Below are 21794 nucleotides of genomic sequence, written 5' to 3'. Positions count from 1 at the left end.
CAACGGATTCTATAACAGTACAAAGACGTAATGGCTAAAGAAAGCCTCATAACACATCCCATAAGTTAATGTTAAAATAAGCTTATGGTGTTAATGTTAAAATAAGCTTATGGTGTTAATGTTAAAATAAGCTTATGGTGTTAATGTTAAAATAAGCTTATGGTGTTAATGTTAAAATAAGCTTATGGTGTTAATGTTAAAATAAGCTTATGGTGTTAATGTTAAAATAAGCTTATGGTGTTAATGTTAAAATAAGCTTATGGTGTTAATGTTAAAATAAGCTTATGGTGTTAATGTTAAAATAAGCTTATGGTGTTAATGTTAAAATAAGCTTATGGTGTTAATGTTAAAATAAACTTATGGTGTTAATGTTAAAATAAGCTTATGGTGTTAATGTTAAAATAAGCTTATGGTGTTAATGTTAAAATAAGCTTATGGTGTTTATGACTTACGGTGGCGCCGCCTATGAGCACAGATGGACATTACAAATCCTGATGTCATCACTGTCCACCGACTTCATTTACAAACGATGTTGTGTCATTCTTATCCAAAGGTTATGTTTGTGTAATAAAGATAAACCCGTTGATAAAATACATTAGTTATTGTTACGTTAGGGAGAAAGAATTAGTTTCGTAATATTAAAGTCATAAATACAAATACTTGCACTCCTACCCGCACAACTCGGTGAAAACAACGCTTCATAAAATATATTCTTGGTGGAAAACGTTGACATTTTTGTTATATTTTAGAACCTCAAAGATTTTCCAAGAAACTCCTCAAGTTTTCACGAATGTAAGACCCTGAGACCCAACACGTGAAAATGGCAGAGCAAACACTGTGACGGGGGGGTAGGTGTGGAGGGGGCAGGTGTGGAGAGGGCAGGTGTGGTCTGACAACCCATCACTACATTTGGTTAGGTTAGCTTTGGTTGGGTTAGGTTTGGTTAGCTTAGCTTTGGTTGGGTTAGGTTGGGTGAGTGAGTGAGCGTGCATACAATGCGTCTCTCTATACTGCCCCTTCAGTCTTCTGTTTGGATAGTTCTCAGCAAACTCACTCGTCCATTTACTGTGTGTGTGTGTGTGATCTTTCCTATCTCTTATTTGTCTGTCTCTCTCTTTTCTTTTTCTCAGTCCTCTTCTTTTTTTCTCTCTCTCTCTCCTTCCTTCTATCTTTCTCTCTTCCCTTCTTTCTTTTTTTCTCTCTCCTTCCTTCAATCTTTCTATCTTCCCTTCTTTCTCTCTTCTTTCTTTCTATCTCTCTCTCCTTTTCTATCTCTCTCTCTTCCTTTCTTTCTCTCTCCCCTTCTTTCCCTCTCTCCTTCCTTCAATCTCTCTCTCTCTCCCTCTCACCTAACCTAACCTAACCCACCACTTCACTTCCTTCTACAGCAATCTCATGAAATTTAAATCAGTCTTATTGAGTCCCCATCAACCTTTTCTTTCCAACCAGCTTATCTGATCGCTTTGACGACCTTCCCCCTCCCCTCGTCTCCCTCCCCTCTTCACCCCTCTTCTTCTCACCCTCCTCACCCCTCTTCTTCTTCCCCTCCTTACTTCTCTCTTCCCCTCTCATTCCTCTCCTCCTCCTCCTTGAATGAACTAAACGCTATTGTCGCTTCATCTAAACGCAACCTGATTCTTTCTCAGAATATTCTAATTTTCTTTCCATTGTTGCTTCAGTTAAACTCACTTGGTCGTAGCTAAACGCACTCACCCTGTGTTTCTGTTGTAACTTCATCTAAACGCACCCTGAATTCCATCTAAACTCAACAAACACAAATACACACACACTCTACTGTAGCTTCTTCTAAACGCACCCTGATCACCCTCCAACACACTCACACCCTTGTTTCTGTTGTAACTTCATCTAAACGCACCCTGATCACCCTCCAACACACTCACCCTTGTTTCTGGTGTAACTTCATCTAAACGCACCCTGATCACCCTCCAACACACTCACCCTTGTTTTTTTGCACCTTCACCCAAACACACCCTAAATCCTTTACTATCTCACACACACAAACACACACACACACCCTTGACTACAGCATCGTCTAAAGTCCAAACGCACTCAACACACCCCCACCGGAACACAGCCTGTACTCTCCCTTACACAAGTGGTACTAAAACATAACCACCTCCCTTACGCAACCTCCACTGGCTGGCCCAGTGTCTCTGATGCCTAATTTAAAATCTGCCACCTCCTCGAAGATGCGTGTGTGTGTGTGTGTGTGTGTGTGTGTGTGTGTGTGTGTGTGTGTGTGTGTGTGTAAGAGAAGAGAGAGAGAGAGAGAGTGTGTGTGTGTGTGCGTGTGTGTAAGAGAGAGAGAGAGAGTGCGTGTGTGTGTGTGTGTGCGTGTGAATGTGTTTTATGAAGACAGGTGTGTGATGGAAGATTAAGTGATTCAGGGAGGGTACGAGAGAGTAAAGAAAGAAGGAAGGAAGGAAGGAAGGAGGGTGGGTGAGGAAGTGAGATAGGATAAGGGAAGGAAGTAGAGGGAGAAAGAGTGAATAAAGGAGGATGAGGGAGTGAGTGAGGGAGAAGGGGTGAGGGAGAATGGATGAGTAAGGGAGGGTGAGTGAGGGAGTGTATTGATCCATCATCGATCAGTTTGTTTGCTGGTTGAGGGAAGTTATGACCAACGCCACAGTACTCAACGGGTTCCCACCTGTTGATGTCTTTGTTAGTGATAGTGGTGGTGTGTGTGGTGGTGGTGGTGTGGTGGTGAGGTGATGGTGTGTGTGGTGTGAGGGGTGTGATGGTGGTGGTGGTGAGGGATGGTGGTGTGGTGGTAAGGGTGAGGAGGGTGGTGGTATTAAGGGGTGGTGATGGTGGTGGTGGTGGTGGTGGTGAGGGGGGATGATGGTGGTGAGAAGGGTTGTTGTTGGTGTTATTGTTGTTAGTGGTGGTAGTAGTAGTAGTTGTTGTTGTTGTTGTTAATGTTGTTATTGGTGGTAACAGTGTTGTCAGGAAATGGTGTGTGTGTGTGTGTGTGTGTGTGTGTGCGCGCGCTTAACTCTCCCCTCCAACCCTCCCTGCCACCACTACAGCTGCTAACGGTGGTAATACTATTTATAAACAACTACTATCATGGTAATAGCCTAGGATTATACTACTACTATCATGGTAATAGTCTCGGATTATACTACTACTATCATGGTAATAGTCTAGGATTATACTACTACTATCATGGTAATAGTCTAAGGATTATACTACTACTATCATGGTAATAGTCTAAGGATTATACTACTACTATCATGGTAATAGTCTAAGGATTATACTACTACTATCATGGTAATAGTCTAAGGTTAAAATAAAGTGAAGGTGCATCAATTAGGACCTCATTTGCATATTAATTAACGCTGCTAATAATGTCAACATCATTAATAATAACACCAGTGGCCGTAATGGTATAAGCAATGGTAGTGAGAGGTCATTAGGGTATGGTAATTAGTAGTTGTAGTGTTAAATGGAGGCCGAGGCATCACCATCATCATTAACATCATCATCATCATCATCATCATCATCACCATCATCATTAACATCATCATCATCATTATCACCATCATCATCGTCATTACCACCATCATCACCACTACCACCACCACCACCCCCTAACACCATCACCACTACCACCACCACCCACCCCTACACTTACCACTACCACCACCACCCCTACACTTACACTGCACCACTACCACCACCTGCCACCACTACACTTACACCTACCACACACCCCACTTACACCACTACCACCACCACCACCACCTACCACCCCCACACCACTCACCACCTCACCACCACCACCACCCCCACCACCACCATAACCACCACCACACATACACCACCACCACCACCACCCCTCAACCACCACACCACCACCACCACTACCACCCCACACCACTACCCACCACCACCACCAACACCATCACCACTACCACCACCACCACACAACACCATCACCACTACCACCACCACCACACACCACTACCACCACCACCACCTAACACCACACCATACCACCACCACCACCACCATACCACCACTAACACCATCACCACTACCACCACTACCAACACCACCACTACCACCACCACTACCCCTAACACCATCACCACTACCACCACCACCACCACCCCTAACACCATCACCACTACCACCACCACAACACCATCACCACTACCTCCACCACCACCCCTAACACCACCACCACCACCACTACCATCACCAATACCACCACCACCACCACCCCTAACACACCACTACCACCACCACCACCCCCTAACACCACACCACTACCACCACCACCATAACACCACCACCACCACTACCCCTAACACCATCACCACTACCCCTAACACCATCACCAATACCACCCTACACACACGCACCATCATCAGTGACTCACATACACTACACAAGTGGGAAGAGACAAGTGAGGGGTGATAGTAGATATGATAAGACCTGAAAAATAAATATCACCTTCAGTGCACACACACCCATTCCCAAATATGTAACTGTATACAGCCTTCAGGTACACACACACACACACACACACACACACCTTCAATCATGGAAGGAAGCGACTCAGGTAAACTTTCGGGCGCTGTGTGTTCGTTCATTGAACCAACGACCTCCATAATTAAACCCCATGCGTGTGTGTGTGTGTGTGTGTGTGTGTGTGTGTGTGTGTGTGTGTGTGTGTGTGTGTGTGTGTGTGTGTGTGTGTGTGTGTGTGTGTGTGTGTGTGTGTGTGTGTGTGTGTGTGTGTGTGTGTGTGTGTGTGTGTGTGTGTGTGTGTGTGTGTGTGTGTGTGTGTGTGTGTGTGTGTGTGTGTGTGTGTGTGTGTGTGTGTGTGTGTGTGTGTGTGTGTGTGTGTGTGTGTGTAGCGTGACTCACACATACGGCTGAACTACAAAGTGCTGGAGGTTATTGACAAGTTATATACATTATTCCATGGCAGCTCGACAGGAGGACAGGTGTTTGGAGGTTACAGGTGTTTGTTTGGGGATACAGGTGTTTGTTTGGGGATACAGGTGGACAGGTGTTTGGAGGTTACAGGTGTTTGTTTAGGGATATAGGTGGACAGGTATTTGGAGGTTACAGGTGTTTGTTTGGGGATACAGGTGTTTGTTTGGGGATACAGGTGGACAGGTATTTGGAGGTTACAGGTGTTTGTTTGGGGATACAGGTGTATAGGTGTTTGGGAAGGTTACAGGTAGACAGGTGTTTGGGAAGGTTACAGGTGAACAGGTGTTTGTGGGGTTACAGATGTCACGGGGGAGGGTTACAGAGGCTAGAGAATACAGGACTATGAATGATGAGACGAACTTGACAAACCTCAATAAAAACAAGAATATAAGATAATTATATTTTTCCCTCCTGTTATCTCAAGTTGATTTGGTATTTGTTATCAGATTGTTGTTGTTGTGGTTGTTGTTGTTGGTGTTATTGTTGGTGTTGTTGTTGTGGAAGCACTGTGAAACTAGCCCAGGTTATATCAAGGTAATTCGGTCAATTTGTTCAGTAATTACGTCAGGTGTCAAAAATAAATCCTGGAGCCACTCAAAATAACAACACTAATAACAACTACAACAATAATAATAAAACAAACAATAACAACACTAAATAAAGGTTGTATATAAAGAAAACACAACCCCATTTTATTCTTACCGTATAAATTATATATATATTATTTTACTCATACAATTCTATCAGATAAAATTTCCTGAATATTAAATCTCGTCATTATATCGTGGAAAAAAAAAGTCCCTAATCAGCTGACATTGTTTACCTGGCCGCCATCTTGTCCGATAATTGTCCCCTGAGAAAGTCGAGGCATCCTAGAGCTTTTGTCTCCACGCGCACACACACACACACACACACACACACACACACACACAAGAACGCATACACACACACAGTCACCCATGTACTTAATATTGGAAGAACAAATACTTATAATGTATACAGCCTTAACAACATCAACCTAGAGAAGTCGACTTGTGAAAGAGACCTAGGGGTACTTGTAAGCCCGGACCTACGGCCTAGAAAACAGTGCGTTAATGTTCGAAATAAGGCAAACAGAGTATTGGGTTTTATATCTAGAAGTGTAAGTAACAAGAGTGCAGGAGGTCTTATTGCAACTATATCTTGCGCTAGTCAGGCCACACCTCGAATATGCGGTTCAGTTCTGGTGCCCTATTATAGAATGGATATAAATTCACTAGAGTCGGTGCAGCGAAGAATGACAAAAATGATTCCGGGACTTAGAAACCTTCCATATCAGGATAGGCTAAAGAAACTTAACTTGCATTCCCTAGAAAGACGAAGAGTGCGGGGAGATATGATAGAAGTACTTAAGTGGGTGAAAGGAATCAATAAAGGGGATATAGATAAAATTCTTATAATATCCGAGCAGGATAGGACTCGGAGCAACGGATTCAAGTTGGATAAGTTTAGGTTTAGGAGGGAGATAGGAAGAAACTGGTTCACAAATAGGGTGGTGGACGAGAGGAACAAGCTTAGCAACTTTGTAGGAAGTGCGGGAACTCTGGAAAGTTTCAAAAGGAGGCTAGATAGATTCATGGATGATAGAGAGTGGTAGTAACTCTCGACAGGAGCTGCCATGCACAGGCCAACCGGCCTATTGCAGACTCCTTATTTTCTTATGTTCTTATGTTCATGTGCACCAAAGGCATGACGAGGCCGCAACCTTCATGCTGCTGGGTGTAAAGTAACAATAATGACAATAACAATAATAACAATAATAATAAAAACAGCAACGACCAGTTTGAGTGGTTACTGATTCTGTGCAACTCTACCAGCCTTGCCCCCTGCTTCTCTTGTACACAGATAGATAGATAGATATATAGATAGATAGATCGATAGATACATACACAAACTGGCAGACAAATAAACAGATATTAAACAGACAGACTGACAGAAAGAGGGATATAGAGAGACTGACAGACAGGCAGACAGATATTCATTCAATAACAATATATAGTTTCTGGGTTTGTATTTCCACCACCACCACCACCACCACTACTACCACCATCACTACTACCACCACCACCACCACTACTACCACCATCACTTCCACTTAAGAACATAAGAACATAAGAATGGAGGAAACTGCAGCGGGCCTATTGACCCATACTGGGCAGTTCCGTTTACACCCAACCCCTATTGCTCATATAAGCATCCAACCTATGTTTGAAGCAATTCAGCGTATTCAAGTTAATGATGATATTTGGTAACTTGTTCCATTCATCCACTACTCTGTTTCCAAACCAGTGTTTACCTATTTCACGCCTAAATCTAAATTTGTCTAATTTAAAACCATTGTTACGAGTTAGCTCCTGGTTGGATAGTTTGAGTACCTTTGTAATGTCCCCTTTGTTTAGCCCTGCCTTCCACTTATACACCTCTATCAGGTCGCCCCTCGCTCTACGTCTCGAGGGAGTGCAAATTAAGATGCTTTAACCTGTCTCTATACTCAAGGTTCCTAATGCCCGATTAGTCTTGTCATTCTCCTCTGAATTCTTTCCAAGGATTCTATATCCATTCTGTAATACGGTGACCAGAACTGAACTGCGTAATCCAGGTGTGGTCTCACAAGAGCAAGATACAGTTTTAGGATGACCTCGCTAGTCTTGTAACTAACACTCCTTTGTATGAACCCAAGTACTTTATTAGCCTTGTTACGAGCAAAACACATTGTTTACTTGGCTTAAGGTTCCTACTTATCATTACTCCTAAATCTCTCTCGCAGTCGGATTTCTCTATGGCATCGTTGTTCATCTGGTATCTGGTTTCCCTGTTTACATCTCCTATACTGAGTACTTTACATTTGTCCACGTTGAATTTCATCTGCCATTTTTCAGACCATTCGAAAATTTTTTTTAGATCTTCCTGTAGTTTTGCCGAGTCCTCGTCAGATTTAATAACACGTCCTATTTTAGTGTCATCAGCAAATTTACTTATGTTGCTGTCTATGCCGATATCTATGTCGTTTATGTATATAATAAATAATAATGGTCCAAGTACTGAGCCTTGGGGAACTCCACTTGTGACGTTGCTCCAATGGGACTTAGTGCCGTTAATGCTCACTCGCTGTTTCCTGTCCTGTAACCACGCCCTAATCCATTTAAGGATGTCACCTTTGATGCCATGAGCTTCTACCTTTCTAATTAGTCTTTTCGTGGGGACTCTGTCGAAGGCTTTGCTAAAGTCGAGATACCATCATAATTGTGCCCCTCGTCCACCGATTCGAAAACTGATGAAAAGAATGTTAATAGATTAGTTAGGCAAGAACGTCCGCTTGTGAAGCCATGCTGGGAATCATTGATCAATCGGTGCTTCTCCAGGTGATTTCGAATAGAGTTTGAAATGATTGCTTCCAGTAATTTGCCTACTATTGATGTTAGACTGATTGGGCCACCACCACCAGGCTGTGTCCAATAAGCTCGGTATGTGACAGGAATAAACGTATGTTCTAAGCTGTATATATCTTGAATAAGCTGAGAATGTGACAGGAATACAATTACTGCATAATCTAAGCTGTGTATGAGACAGGGAGTATATTCTAAGCACTAAGCTGTATATATAAGCTGAGTGGTGATAGGAAGTATATTCTGAGCTGTGTATAACCTCAATAAGCTTAGTATATGACAAGGAGTATATTTTAAGCTGAGTAGAGATAGGAAGTATATTCTAAGCTGTGTATAACTTCATTAAGCTGTGTATAACTTAATTAAGCTGCGTATATCTTAAGTGGATAGGGAGGAATTATCTACCTTAACCTTTATAAGAATTGTATTAATAACCCCTTGAGTACAATGACTTAACACCCTGAGTACAATATCGTCTTACTCGTGGGTATAAGTTATCGTACTCAAGGGGTTAAATCATTGTACTCAAAGGTATTCAATCATTTACAAAAGGGGTTCAATCACTGTACTCAAAGGATCCACTCATTGTACTCAAGAGATTCAGTTAATGTACTCAAGGGATCCAGTCATTATACTCAAAGGGTTAATTCATCGTACTCAAAGGGTCAAAATATCTTACTCATTGGATTAATTCATTATACTCAGCTGTTTGACATAATCGTACTCAGGAGTTTAAAGACCTTATCACTGGTGTTAATTCATTGTACTCAGCGGGTTGGCATCATTGTACTCAAGGGTTTAAATTGTTGAAGCAGAGGAAAACACAAAAGAAACACGTAATTTGTCTCTGCAAGTTCCCCAAAGATTGACGTAATTGGAGAAAAGTTTAAATGAGGAGGAGGAAGAAGAAGAGGAAGAGGAGGAAGAAGAAGAAGAAGAAGGGAATTACGAAGAGGAAGAAGAAGAAGGGAATTACGAAGAAGAAGAAGATCAAGAAGAGGAGGAAGATTAATAAGAGGATTACAGAGAGGAGGAAGGAGATTAAAAAGATTACGAAGAAGAGGAGGAAGAATTAGAAGACGATTACAAAGAGAAGGAAGAACTAGACAAACTGAAATAGTATCCCAGTAATCCGCTTCATCAAGACAGAGGGTCGTTGTTATGAGCGGCAGGACCAAGTGGATCATCATACATGGTGTACGAAGCTTCGAATCCTTTACGAGGCTTCGAACACTTTACGAGGCCATGAATCCTTTACGAGGCCATGAATCCTTTACGAGGCCATGAATCCTTTACGAGGCCACAAACCCTTTACGAGGCCACGAATCCTTTACGAGGCCATGAAACCTTTACGAGGCCACGAATCCTTTACGAGGCCACGAACCCTTTACGAGGCCACGAACCTTTTACGAGGCCACGAACCCTTTACGAGGCCACGAACTCTTTATGCGGCCTCGAACCTTTACGAGGCCACGAACCCTTTACGAGGTCATGGACCCGCCCTAAGCTCTCTCCCGATCGACCGTCAACAATTTTTATTACAGTTAATACTAAGTTACTAACGAATGGTAACCTGACAAGATAATTTGTAGTATATGTTTGTTGCTGTGTGTGTGTGTGCGTGTGTGTGTGTGTGTGTGTGTGTGTGTGTGTGTGTGTGTGTGTGTGTGTGTGTGTGTGTGTTTTTGTTTCATTCACCTAACCTGCTCTCTGTGTGAAAAATAAAAAGTAAAAAAATTATACATTTGAGTTTCAATTTACGTATCACACACCCAAAACAATTAATAACAATAATAATAATAATTAATAACAATACCACCACAAAGACAACACAACAACACTACTACTACTACTAATAATAATAACAACAATAAGAGGTGTTATTTCTCAGCTACACAACACCATAACACTTCATACAAACTCAAGAAGAGAAGAGAAGAGAAGAGAAGAGAAGAGAAGAGAAGAGAAGGGAAGAGAAGAGAAGAGAAGGGAAGAGAAGGGAAGAAAACAACCTTCACCCAAACATACCCGTTGTTCTTTGAGAGGACGGACCGGCGGCCAGCTGTGGAATAACACCTGAGTTTAAAGTTGAGGTGATCTGCCGAAGGTGGGTGTTGGCTCAGGGCGTCCACGTCTGTTGCCTCGCGTTACCTCCCCTCCATCTGCCTGGGGGAGGGGGTAAGGGAGGGGGGAGGGGGTAAGGGTGGGTGGGGTGGCTCTTCCTGCCTTTAAACTTCCCCCGGATGGCAACCTGACCAACCACCCAGGCTGTGTGTTGCTGCTCCCTTACAACCTGTGTGTGACAATAGAACCGGATTGATTTGGATCCTTATAAGGGAATTTGTTGGGATCATTCATCGTTACCCTAAATCTAACCTAACCTAACCTAACCTAACCTAATCTGACCTAACCTAAACCACCACCTCCACCTCCTTCCCATCACTAATTCTCCATCACCCTATTTCGTCACTCTCTCTCCCTTCCTTCTTTTTTTCATTCATTTGGTAATTCATTTTCAGGGTGGTGACCTCAAACAGCTGGTCCGTCGCCCCTTGTAACTCTTCTTTCCTGTCATGTATGTTACAAGAGGATGGCTCAACACCTTTGTGACCATGACTCTCAGCATATGTAAAAATCCATATTCTGTTATTATTTGATATTCATTGAAAGGTAAATTATTATTCAAATTAGGTTTACACGACAGAGACCCCAGTTTCCTTCCTAAGCATGGTAGTAAACAGTATTCCTTCACTATATACATATTCATACAGGAAGTTACATGAGGGTAAATTATGTATTCTGGTGTATGTTACGTATACGATAAGTTATCAAATAAAAGACAAACACACACACACACACACACACATACACACACACACACATCCTTGACCACCGAAGGGTCAAGACGTACCTGGCGCTCCTCTCGGAGCAGCCAGGTCAACTGTTAAGTTGGCCCATACCAACCCCCTCCCTTGAACCCCCCTCCCCACAGGAATATCAACAAGTTCTCGCCAGAAGTTACAATTTCATTTAGGAAAGGAACGGAACCAGTGTTAAACAAAGGTGAACAGTGCTTAAGTCAGTGAGAACAACTCAACAGTAACAGTCGTACCCAAGTTAACCTTCACACAGTGAGGTCCCAGGTAATCAGTGATAACGGCCCTCGCGAGACCCAACAACAACCACCGATGTGTTAATCCGTCTACGATAGGAAGGCCTGGGACCAAACCTCGCTCATATAACACCATCTGTGAGGGGATTACTACACCACATGTCCCTCATAACACCATATGTGAGGGAATTACTACACCACGTCAAGTCCCTCATCACGCCATCTGTGAGAGAATTACTACACCACGTGGGGTCCCTCATAACACCATCTGTGAGGGAATTACTACACCACGTCAGGCCCCTCATAACACCATCTGTGAGGGAATTACTACACCACGCCAGGCCCCTCATAACACCATCTGTGAGGGAATTACTACACCACGTGATGCCCCTCATAACACCATCTGTGAGGGAGTTACTACACCACGTGAGGTCCCTCATAACACCATCTGTGAAGGAACTACTACACCACGTGAGGCCCCCTCATAACACCATCTGTGAGGGAATTACTGCACCACATCAGGTCCCTCATAACACCATCTGTGAGGGAATTACCACACCACGTCAGGTCCCTAATAACACCATCTGTGAGGGAATTACTACACCACGTGAGGACCATCATAACACCATCTGTGAGGTAATTACACCACGTGAGGTCCCCTATAACACCATCTGTGAGGGAATTACTACACCACGTGGTCCCTCATAACACCATCTGCGAGGGAATTACTACACCGCGTCAGGTCCCTCATAACACCATCTGAGGGAACCACTACATCACGTGAGGTCCTCATAACACCATCTGTGAGGGAATTATTACACCACGTGAGGCCCCTCATAACACCATCTGTGAGGGAATATTACACCACGTGAGGTCCTCATAACACCATCTGTGAGGAATTACTACACCACGTGCTTGCAGCAACACCTACATTAATCTGTATGTTCACTGAATGTTCCTTTACCTTTCTCTAATGAAGGCTTTTGTTAAACCACCAATGTATGTAATAAGTCATTTATGTCCAATGTATATTTTCAGCCTTCGGGCTGCAGAACTTTTTCAATAAACCGTTAATTATTATTATTATTATTATTATTACATATTTCCTCGCTTTTAATTCCACCTCCCTACCACCTACCAGGCCCCTACCAGACTAAAGACAAGAAATACAAACATAGTGAATAATTTATATAGACACAAAACTAGGGAGGGAAGGAAGGAAGGAGGGAGGAGGAAGGAAGGAAGGAAGGAGGAAGGAAGGAAGGAGGAAGGGGAGGGAGGAGGGAGGAGGGAGGGGTGAGATAGGAGGATGAAGGTGGAGAGAGAGAGAGAGAGAGAGAGAGTGAGAGAGAGAGAGAGAGTTAAATGACCTTCCTTTTTAGCCTTGACGAGTCCTGTCCACAACCTTATTGTTTTGGGGACACAACAACCATATGGGGAGGAGTTGGGGAGAAGGGTTGTTGGGGAGGAGTTGTTGGGGAGAAGGGTTGTTGGGGAGGAGTTGTTGGGGAGGGGTTATAGGGAGGGGTATGGGGAAAGGGTTGTTGGGGAGGAGTTGTTGGGGAAAAGGGTTGTTGGGGAGGAGTTGTTGGGGAGGAGTTGGGGAGAAGGGTTGTTGGGGAGGAGTTGTTGGGGAGAAGGGTTGTTGGGGAGGAGTTGGGGAGAAGGGTTGTTGGGGAGGGGTTGTTGGGGAGGAGTTGTTGGGGAGAAGGGTTGTTGGGGAGGAGTTGTTGGGAGAAGGTTTGTTGGGGAGGAGTTGGGGAGGGGTTATTGGGGAGGAGTTATTGGGGAAGGTTGTTGGGGAATTAATTATTAAGAAGAAAAAAGGTAACGATAGGATTAAGTAGTTAAAGGTAAGTAATAGATGAGGGGAGGGGTGTGGGTAGTGGTGTTGGCAGACGTTGGAAGGCTGTAGGAAGGAAGAGAGGTGTGTGGGTAGTGGTGTTGGCAGACGTTGGAAGGCTGTGTAGGAAGGAAGAGAGGTGGGTAGTGGTGTTGGCAGACGTTGAAGGCTGTAGGAAGGAAGAGAGGTGGGTAGTGGTGTTGGCAGACGTTGGAAGGCTGTTGGAAGGAAGAGAGGTGGGTAGTGGTGTTGGCAGACGTTGGAAGACTGTAGGAAGGAAGAGAGGTGTGGGTAGTGGTGTTGGCAGACGTTGGAAGGCTGTAGGAAGGAAGAGAGGTGTGGTAGTGGTGTTGGCAGACGTTGGAAGGCTGTTGGAAGGAAGAGAGGGTAGTGGTGTTGGCAGACGTTGGAAGGCTGTAGGAAGGAAGAGAGGTGTGGGTAGTGGTGTTGGCAGACGTTGGAAGGCTGTTGGAAGGAAGAGAGGTGTGGGTAGTGGTGTTGGCAGACGTTGGAAGGCTGTTGGAAGGAAGAGAGGTGTGGGTAGTGGTGTTGGCAGACGTTGGAAGGCTGTTGGAAGGAAGAGAGGTGTGGGTAGTGGTGTTGGCAGACGTTGAAGGCTGTAGGAAAAAAAAGAGGGGTGTGGGTAGTAGTGTTGGCAGACGTTGGAAGGCAGTTGGAAGGAAGATGTGGGTAGTGGTGTTGGCAGACGTTGGAAGGCTGTAGGAAGGAAGAGAGGTGTGGGTAGTGGTGTTGGCAGACGTTGGAAGGCTGTTGAAGGAAGAGAGGGTAGTGGTGTTGGCAGACGTTGAAGGCTGTTGGAAGGAAGAGAGGTGGGTAGTGGTGTTGGCAGACGTTGGAAGGCTGTTGGAAGGAAGAGGTGTGGTAGTGGGGCAGACGTTGAAGGCTGTAGGAAGGAAGAGAGGTGTGGGTAGTGGTGTTGGCAGACGTTGGAAGGCTGTAGGAAGGAAGAAGAGGTGTGGGTGGTAGTGTTGGCAGACGTTGGAAGGCTGTAGGAAGGAAGAGGTGTGGGTAGTGGTGTTGGCAGACGCTGGAAGGCTGGTGGAAGAAAGAGGGTGTGGTAGTGGTGTTGGCAGACGTTGGAAGGAAGAAAAAAGGTGGAAGGAGGATTATCTCTACCACCAGGTGTCTCAAGGTGATAATAAAGGAGAAATAATCACACTTAATGTTGTCGTATTATTTTAAAACATGTTGGTGAAGGCGAGGAGACGGACCCATTTATTCTTTACTAAAAAAAATAATATCAATAACTTAATGGTCACACTCTCATGGTTTTAAGGAGTTTGTGTATGGTCAGTGTATGGTCAGGGGGTATGGTCAAGGGTGTATGGTCAGGGGTATGGTCAGGGTGTATGGTCAGGGGTGTATGGTCAGGGTGGTGGTCGGGGGTGTATGGTCAGGGGTGTATGGTCGGGGGTGTATGGTCAGGTATGGTCAGGGGGTGTATGGTCAAGGGGTGTATGGTCAGGGGTAGGTGTATGGTCAGGGGGTGTATGGTCAGGGGGTAATGGTCAGGGTATGGTCAGGGGTGTATGGTCAGTGTATGGTCAGGGGTGATGGTCAGGGGTGGCGGTCAGGGTGTATAATTGCATGCGTCAGTGATATTATGTTACGTAGGTATTTCTCTAAAACCCTCCACTACCTCCACTCACCTCCACCTCACCCCACCTCACTCCACCTCCACCCTCACCCCCCACCTCACCCGCCCACGTGCCCCTCGAACTCATAAGTGTGTCCGTTTGGTACTTTGTCCGGCCAATATCTCAGGCAGTGTTTGAGGTATGTGGCTGGACTTTGGACTCAATGGTAGCCAAGTGTTAAGGCTCTCTCTCATTTTGGTTATGGCATGACGTAGGAATGCACAATGAACCTATTTACTATTTCAATAACAATTTGTACCGCTCGTTTTGTATATCATCAACAACAATAACAGCAGTAATAATAATAATAATAAACTTCAGATTTCGTGTATTTTCTTTATGCCTTCCCCACTTAAATGTTGCAAGACAAGTTTAGAAAGTTCCAAGTGACGTAACAAGTATACCCCCCCCCCAATATCATCATCTTCAACACACACAGTGAATTAGTTCCTAAGTCATTACTCCACAACTCCTCATATTCACTGACTTATCGACAAAGCTATACGCCGTTTTGACTTCCTTGGCAACCGTTAAAATTAGCTGAAGTTGATTGGTTGCTATGTGAGCCGAGTTGCCGCTTGTGCAAATTTTCGATAATTATATTCCTTTCACAATATAAAATAAAGAATATATCTCCAGTTATTTTTTATGTTTAAAATAATATTAAATTTTTTAGTGATAAATTAAAAAAAAAATATATATATTTAAAAGATTATAACAAGCATAAATTTGCCAATGTGACGTCATGACTCCCTTAGCAACAGACAGCCAATCAACGTCAACGAACTGCATCGGTTGCCAGGGAAACAAAAAATAGTGTGTATACCTCCGCCAGAGAGACGAAAAAAAAATAAAAAATAAACCAATTAGAAAATAAACTAAACGTTATTCGGCCGCCATCGTCAATGTAAAAATAATATAATTGGGAATACTTTTTAATGCAAACTTTCAATCGACCGCTCAAGCCTGGAATAATAAGGTATCAGTTTAAATAGCCCCCAGACATAACTAGACCCCAAGCTGAAGTAACTAGACACTAAGCTAACGTTTCTAGACCCTAAGCTAACGTTTCTAGACCCTAAGCTAACGTACCTAAAACCTAAGCTAACGTAATTAGACCCCAAGCTAATCTAACTGGACCCTAAGCTAACATAACTAGACCCTAAGCTAACGCAACCTTACCAGTAGAATTGGGACTAGGCCTGATTGAGAATTGGGGCTTATTGGGACTAAGACCTATTAGGGATTGTAGAGGGCCTATTCGGGACTGGAACCCCAAAAGACTGGGTCCCAATTTAAATGGTTGGAGCACATATGAGCAGTCGAAGTGTAAAAAAAAAATAATAATAATAATAACACACACACTCTCTCTCTCTCTCTCTCCAAGGTCAAAGTTCAACCAAGGTCATCTCCTCTCCTCTCCTCCACCATTATCACGTCACCTCAAAAGACCATCACTTTACCCACGACGGCTGATGGCTATAGGCGTCTCTGGTAACGTGTGGAGGCGCATAAAAATGGCTTATTACATATAATTTGAGAGGTTCACGTAAGCTTATTTTACCTTAAAATTAATCACCCTGCCTAACCTAAATCTAACCTAACCTAACTTAACCTAACACTAACTTAACCTACCACTAACTTAACCACTACCAATACTTAACCTACCACCAACTTAACCCACCACCAACTTAACCTAACCTAACTTAACCTACCACCAACTTAACCTACCACCAACTTAACCTACCACCAACTTAACCTACCACTCAACTTAACCTACCACTAACTTAACCCACCACCAACTTAACCCACCACTAACTCTAACTCCACTAATTAACTTAACCTACCACTAACTTAACCTACCACTAACTCTAACCTACCACTAACTTAACCTACCACCAACTTAACCTACCACCAACTTTAACCTACCACTAACTTAACCTACCTCAACTTAACCTACCACTCAACTCTAACCTACCACTAACTTAACCTACCACTAACTTAACCCACCACTCAATCTTAACTCCACACTCAACTTAACCTACCACTAACTTAACCTACCACTAACTTAACCCACCACTAACTTTAACCTACCACTAAATTTAACCTAACACCAACTTAATCTAACCCAACCAAACCTATCTAACTCAAACTCTACAACTAACTTAACTCAACACTAACTTAACTCAACACTAAACTCTAATACCATTAATTACTAACTCAACACTAACTTAACCTACCACTAACTTAACCTAACACTAACTTATTTCCATTCACCAACCTAATCCAACTTAACCTGACACTAACTTACTCCAATCAACCAAACCCAATCTAACTTAACCTGACACTATTTCTACTCTAACATTTGTTCAGCTCCACCCACCCTCCACCCCCTCACCCCCCCAAGACAGCAATAGAGTGTCTAATCATCAGGTGGATCATACCAAAGACAAGACTGAGACACGTTAGTTAGGTTAGGTTAGTTAGTGGTAATGGTGTCACAGTGTAGTGGTTAGTTAGTAGGTTAGGTGTGTAATGGTGTCACAGTGTGTGTTATAAGGAGTAGGTGTGTGGGTAATGGTTCACAGTGTAGTGGTTAGGTTAGGTTAGGTTAGGTGTGGTAATGGTGTCACAGTGTAGGTTAGTTAGTTAGGTGTGTAATGGTGTCACAGTGTAGTGGTTAGGTTAGGTTAGGTTAGGTGTGTAATGGTGTCACAGTGTAGTGGTTAGGTTAGGTGTGTGTAATGGTGTTGTCATGTAGTGGTTAGGTTAGGTTAGGGTTAGGTGTGGTAATGGTGTCACAGTGTAGTGGTTAGGTTAGGTTAGGTTAGGTGTGGTAATGGTGTCACAGTGTAGTGGTTAGGGTTATTAGGTTAGGGTGTGGTAATGGTGTCACAGTGTAGGTTAGGTTAGTTAGGTTAGTGTGTATGGTGTCACAGTAGTGGTTAGGTTAGTTAGTTAGGTGTGGTGGGTTGGTCACAGTGTAGTGGTTAGTTAGGTTAGGTGTGGTAATGGTGTCCAGTGTAGTGGTTGGGTTAGGTTAGGTGTGGTAATGGTGTCACAGTGTAGTGGTTAGGTTAGGTTGGTGTGGTAATGGTGTCACAGTAGTTAGGTTAGGTTAGGTGTGGTAATGGTGTCACAGTGTAGTGGTTAGGTTAGGTTAGGTGTGGTAATGGTGTCACAGTGTAGTGGTTAGGTTAGGTTAGGTTAGGTGTGGTAGTGTCACAGTGTAGTGGTTAGGTTAGGTTAGGTTAGGTGTGGTAATGGTGTCACAGTGTAGTGGTTAGGTTAGGTTAGGTGTGGTAATGGTGTCACAGTGTAGTGGTAGCGTTTATGTCTGGAATTAAAGATACGGCGTGTGGATGTCTGTAATTGAGACATACTTACATACATACATACAACCGGAAAGAACACATATATCTTTATATATATACTGTATACACCTTCCTTTCAAAACGGATACACGCACACACACACACACACACACACACTCACTCACTCACTCACTCACTCACTCACTCACACACACACACACACACACACACACACAACTTATAGAATGTAATGATAAAATACAAAATAAACTGTAATACAAGTTAACCTGAAATGTAATGAACAAGTTAACCGGATTTGTAACATTAATTTTAACCTTTGTCATTTACGGTTCAGTGATTTGTAACATTTAGTTATTTTTTTCCTCTTCTAAATTTAACGTCATTCGTAATTTAACATTTAATTCTTATTGTGTTTGATGTTGTATCGTATTTAACATTAAACTAACATTCGAGTGATAATACGTTCTCCCAGTCCCAGTTAACGCCATGAGTACGATAACTTAACCCTTTGAGGACGATGACTTAACCCTTTGAGGACGATGACTTAACCCTTTGAGGACGATGACTTAACCCTTTGAGGACGATGACTTAACCCTTTGAGGACGATGACTTAACCCTTTGAGGACGATGACTTAACCCTTTGAGGACGATGACTTAACCCTGAGGACGATGACTTAACCCTTTGAGGACGACGACAACCCTTTGGGACGATGACTTAACCCTTTGAGGACGATGACTTAACCCTTTGAGGACGATGACAACCCTTTGAGGACGATGACTACAACCCTTTGAGGACGATGACTTAACCCTTTGAGGACGATGACTTAACCCTTTGAGGACGATGACTTAACCCTTTGAGGACGATGACTTAACCCTTTGAGGACGATGACTTAACCCTTTGAGGACGATGACTAGCCTTGAGTATTATTTAATCCTTTGAGTACGATTATTTATCAGCTTGAACATGATGGCTTAATTCTTTCAGTACGATGACTTAACCCCTTGAGTACGATGACTTAACCCCTTGAGTACAATGACCAAGCCCTAAGAATACTGTGATTTAACCCCTTAATTACAGTGTCATCAGATTCAATAGGTTAAGTCATTATACTCAAGAGGTTAAATCATTATACTCCAGGGGTTAAATCATCATACTCAAGAGGTTAAATCATTATACTCAGGGTTAAATCATCATACTCAAGAGGTTAAATCATTATACTCCAGGGGTTAAATCATCATACTCAAGAGGTTAAATCATTATACTCCAGGGGTTAAATCATCATACTCAAGAGGTTAAATCATTATACTCCAGGGTTAAATCATTATACTCAAGAGGTTAAATCATTATACTCCCAGGGTTAAATCATCATACTCAAGAGGTTAAATCATTATACTCCAGGGGTTAAATCATCATACTCAAGGGGTTAATAACACACACACCGACCGGCGCCCATACACCCACGACCGTTACAATGTTCATGGCACTTGTCAGACCAGATGGACACAATTAGTTACAGCCTTAAAGAATAACATGTAAACCTATATGGGGTGACTGACATAGTGCCAATCACTCAGGGTAACAACATAAGGAGCCTTGGGAAATACGTTCAGGGTGGTTTAGACTCATGGCCAGAGGGATGACGGGAAATTTATCAACCCGTGGAATTATGATAGAAATAGATTGAAGGGAAAATGCAGATATGGATGAGTTAGTAAATTCTGAATTGGTCTTTACATCATTTTGGCAATAATTAAATTTATATTGTTAATGATAGTAATAATAGCGTGATTTTGGGCTGTTCAGTTTGGAAGTACTTATGGATGTGAACTGTTATTCTCTCTCGGATAAAGGTAAATAAATGTTAAGTACCGAACCTGAATTACTGAAGCACTTGGACACCATTCTCCGACTCGGAATATAACCCTTGCAGACAAATATAGACAAACTTGTGAAGAAAACGCTTGCAATGCAGTGGAAAATTAGGTCAAAGTTGTGAGTTGCATGATCGTTCTTGTTCTGCATGTACATAACACAGCTGTCATAACAAGATTGAACAAGATTAAGTTAAATGAATTCTACATACTTAAGATGAGACCAAATGAGGTATTCCTGATAAGCCAGGTTAGGCAATGTGTGAAGCTGTAAAGTTCAGTCCTGCAAATATGTGATATAGCACTTGTGTTGGTGCTGAAGAGGGTAACTAAAATAAGAATTGGCCCTCGAAAGGTTTTGAGTTTAACATCACTGGAACGTTAAGTCATCATACCTTCAAACTAATGGATTCCCCCGACCCAGGATAATGATAAGTGAAGTTGATATAATTACGTAACCGCCAACCTTATCTAAACCAATAAAAATGTTCTGATAAATATGGAGAATTGTGTGTGTGTGTGTGTGTGACTATATGACTGTGTGTGATTATATAATTGTGCATGTGTGTGTGTGTGTGTGTGACTATATGACTGTGTGTGAATATGTATGTGATTGTATGATTGTGTATGTGTGTGTATGTATGTATGTATAAGTGTGTGACTGTATGAGTGTATATGTATGTATGCATGTGTGCGACTATGATTGTGTGAGTATGTGTGTGAATACGTGTTTTACCTCAATATAACCCAACCAAAACACACCCTACCAAACACCTTCCTCACGTTTAGCCATATTCCTCATGATTCCTAACTCACCTGTCTGTCATGGAGGGAGGTAGACATAAGCCAGTGCCTCAGTTTGCTTTCATATCTATATTTAGGTCAGGAACCACAGGCATATGGTGCTGGTCTCCCCGCCCTACTGTCTGGTGCTGAGTGTGGGTCAAGTGTTTAGTTAGGTGATGATGATGATGATGATGATGATAGTAATGATAATAATAAAAACAATAATATAATAACAACACCACCAATACTACTACAACAACAACAATAATAACAACAACAACAACTACAACAACTGCTACTACTACTACTACTACTACAACATCTGACCTCCCTCACCCACATCTGGACCTCCTCACCACATCTGACCCTCCCTCACCACATCTGACCTCACCACATCTGCCCCCCCTACCAACACACATTTCGACAGGGATGTCAAAGAAGTGTGGGAGGGGGGGTTAGATGTTTAGCAGGAGCACACCCCAACCTCCACCACCTCCATTCACCACCACCACCACCACCACCCCCACCCCCATTCACAACCACCACCACCACCACCCCCACCACACATAATACAGCTACGAATGAAATAATAAAGTGTGTGTGTGTGTGTGTGTGTGTGTGTGTGTGTGTGTGTGTGTGTGTGTGTGTGTGTGTGTGTTCTCTGGGTTTCAGCTGTACTGCATGATAGTAATGGTAAATGGCCTGAAAGAATGGAATTTAATGAGTCTTATTATTGCCACTCTAGGAAGTATAATTATTAATACTGTATTTTATGATTTTGTTATTGTTATT

At 42.9% G+C, this 21794-nt stretch overlaps 1 protein-coding gene across 6 annotated transcripts in view; it reads right to left on the bottom strand.

Annotated features, from left to right (window-relative positions):
* The window catches only part of LOC121861633 (gamma-tubulin complex component 6-like), a 101060-nt gene that overhangs the window by 57096 nt on the left and 22170 nt on the right, over nt 1-21794 (bottom strand). For 4 of the 6 annotated variants that reach the window (XM_042359523.1, XM_042359528.1, XM_042359527.1 and 1 more), the window contains exon 2: nt 10425-10689. The exons of the other annotated variants lie outside the window; for them this stretch is intronic. The gene's annotated coding sequence lies outside the window, so the exon portion shown is untranslated. The remainder of the gene's footprint in view (nt 1-10424; nt 10690-21794) is intronic. 6 annotated transcript variants of the gene reach the window in all.

The sequence above is a fragment of the Homarus americanus genome, unplaced genomic scaffold, assembly GCF_018991925.1.
Source record: "Homarus americanus isolate GMGI-L3 unplaced genomic scaffold, GMGI_Hamer_2.0 scaffold9847, whole genome shotgun sequence".
NCBI lineage: Eukaryota > Metazoa > Arthropoda > Malacostraca > Decapoda > Nephropidae > Homarus > Homarus americanus.
The sequence above is the reverse complement of the archived record's forward strand: the minus strand, read 5'-3'. Positions and strand labels throughout refer to the sequence as shown.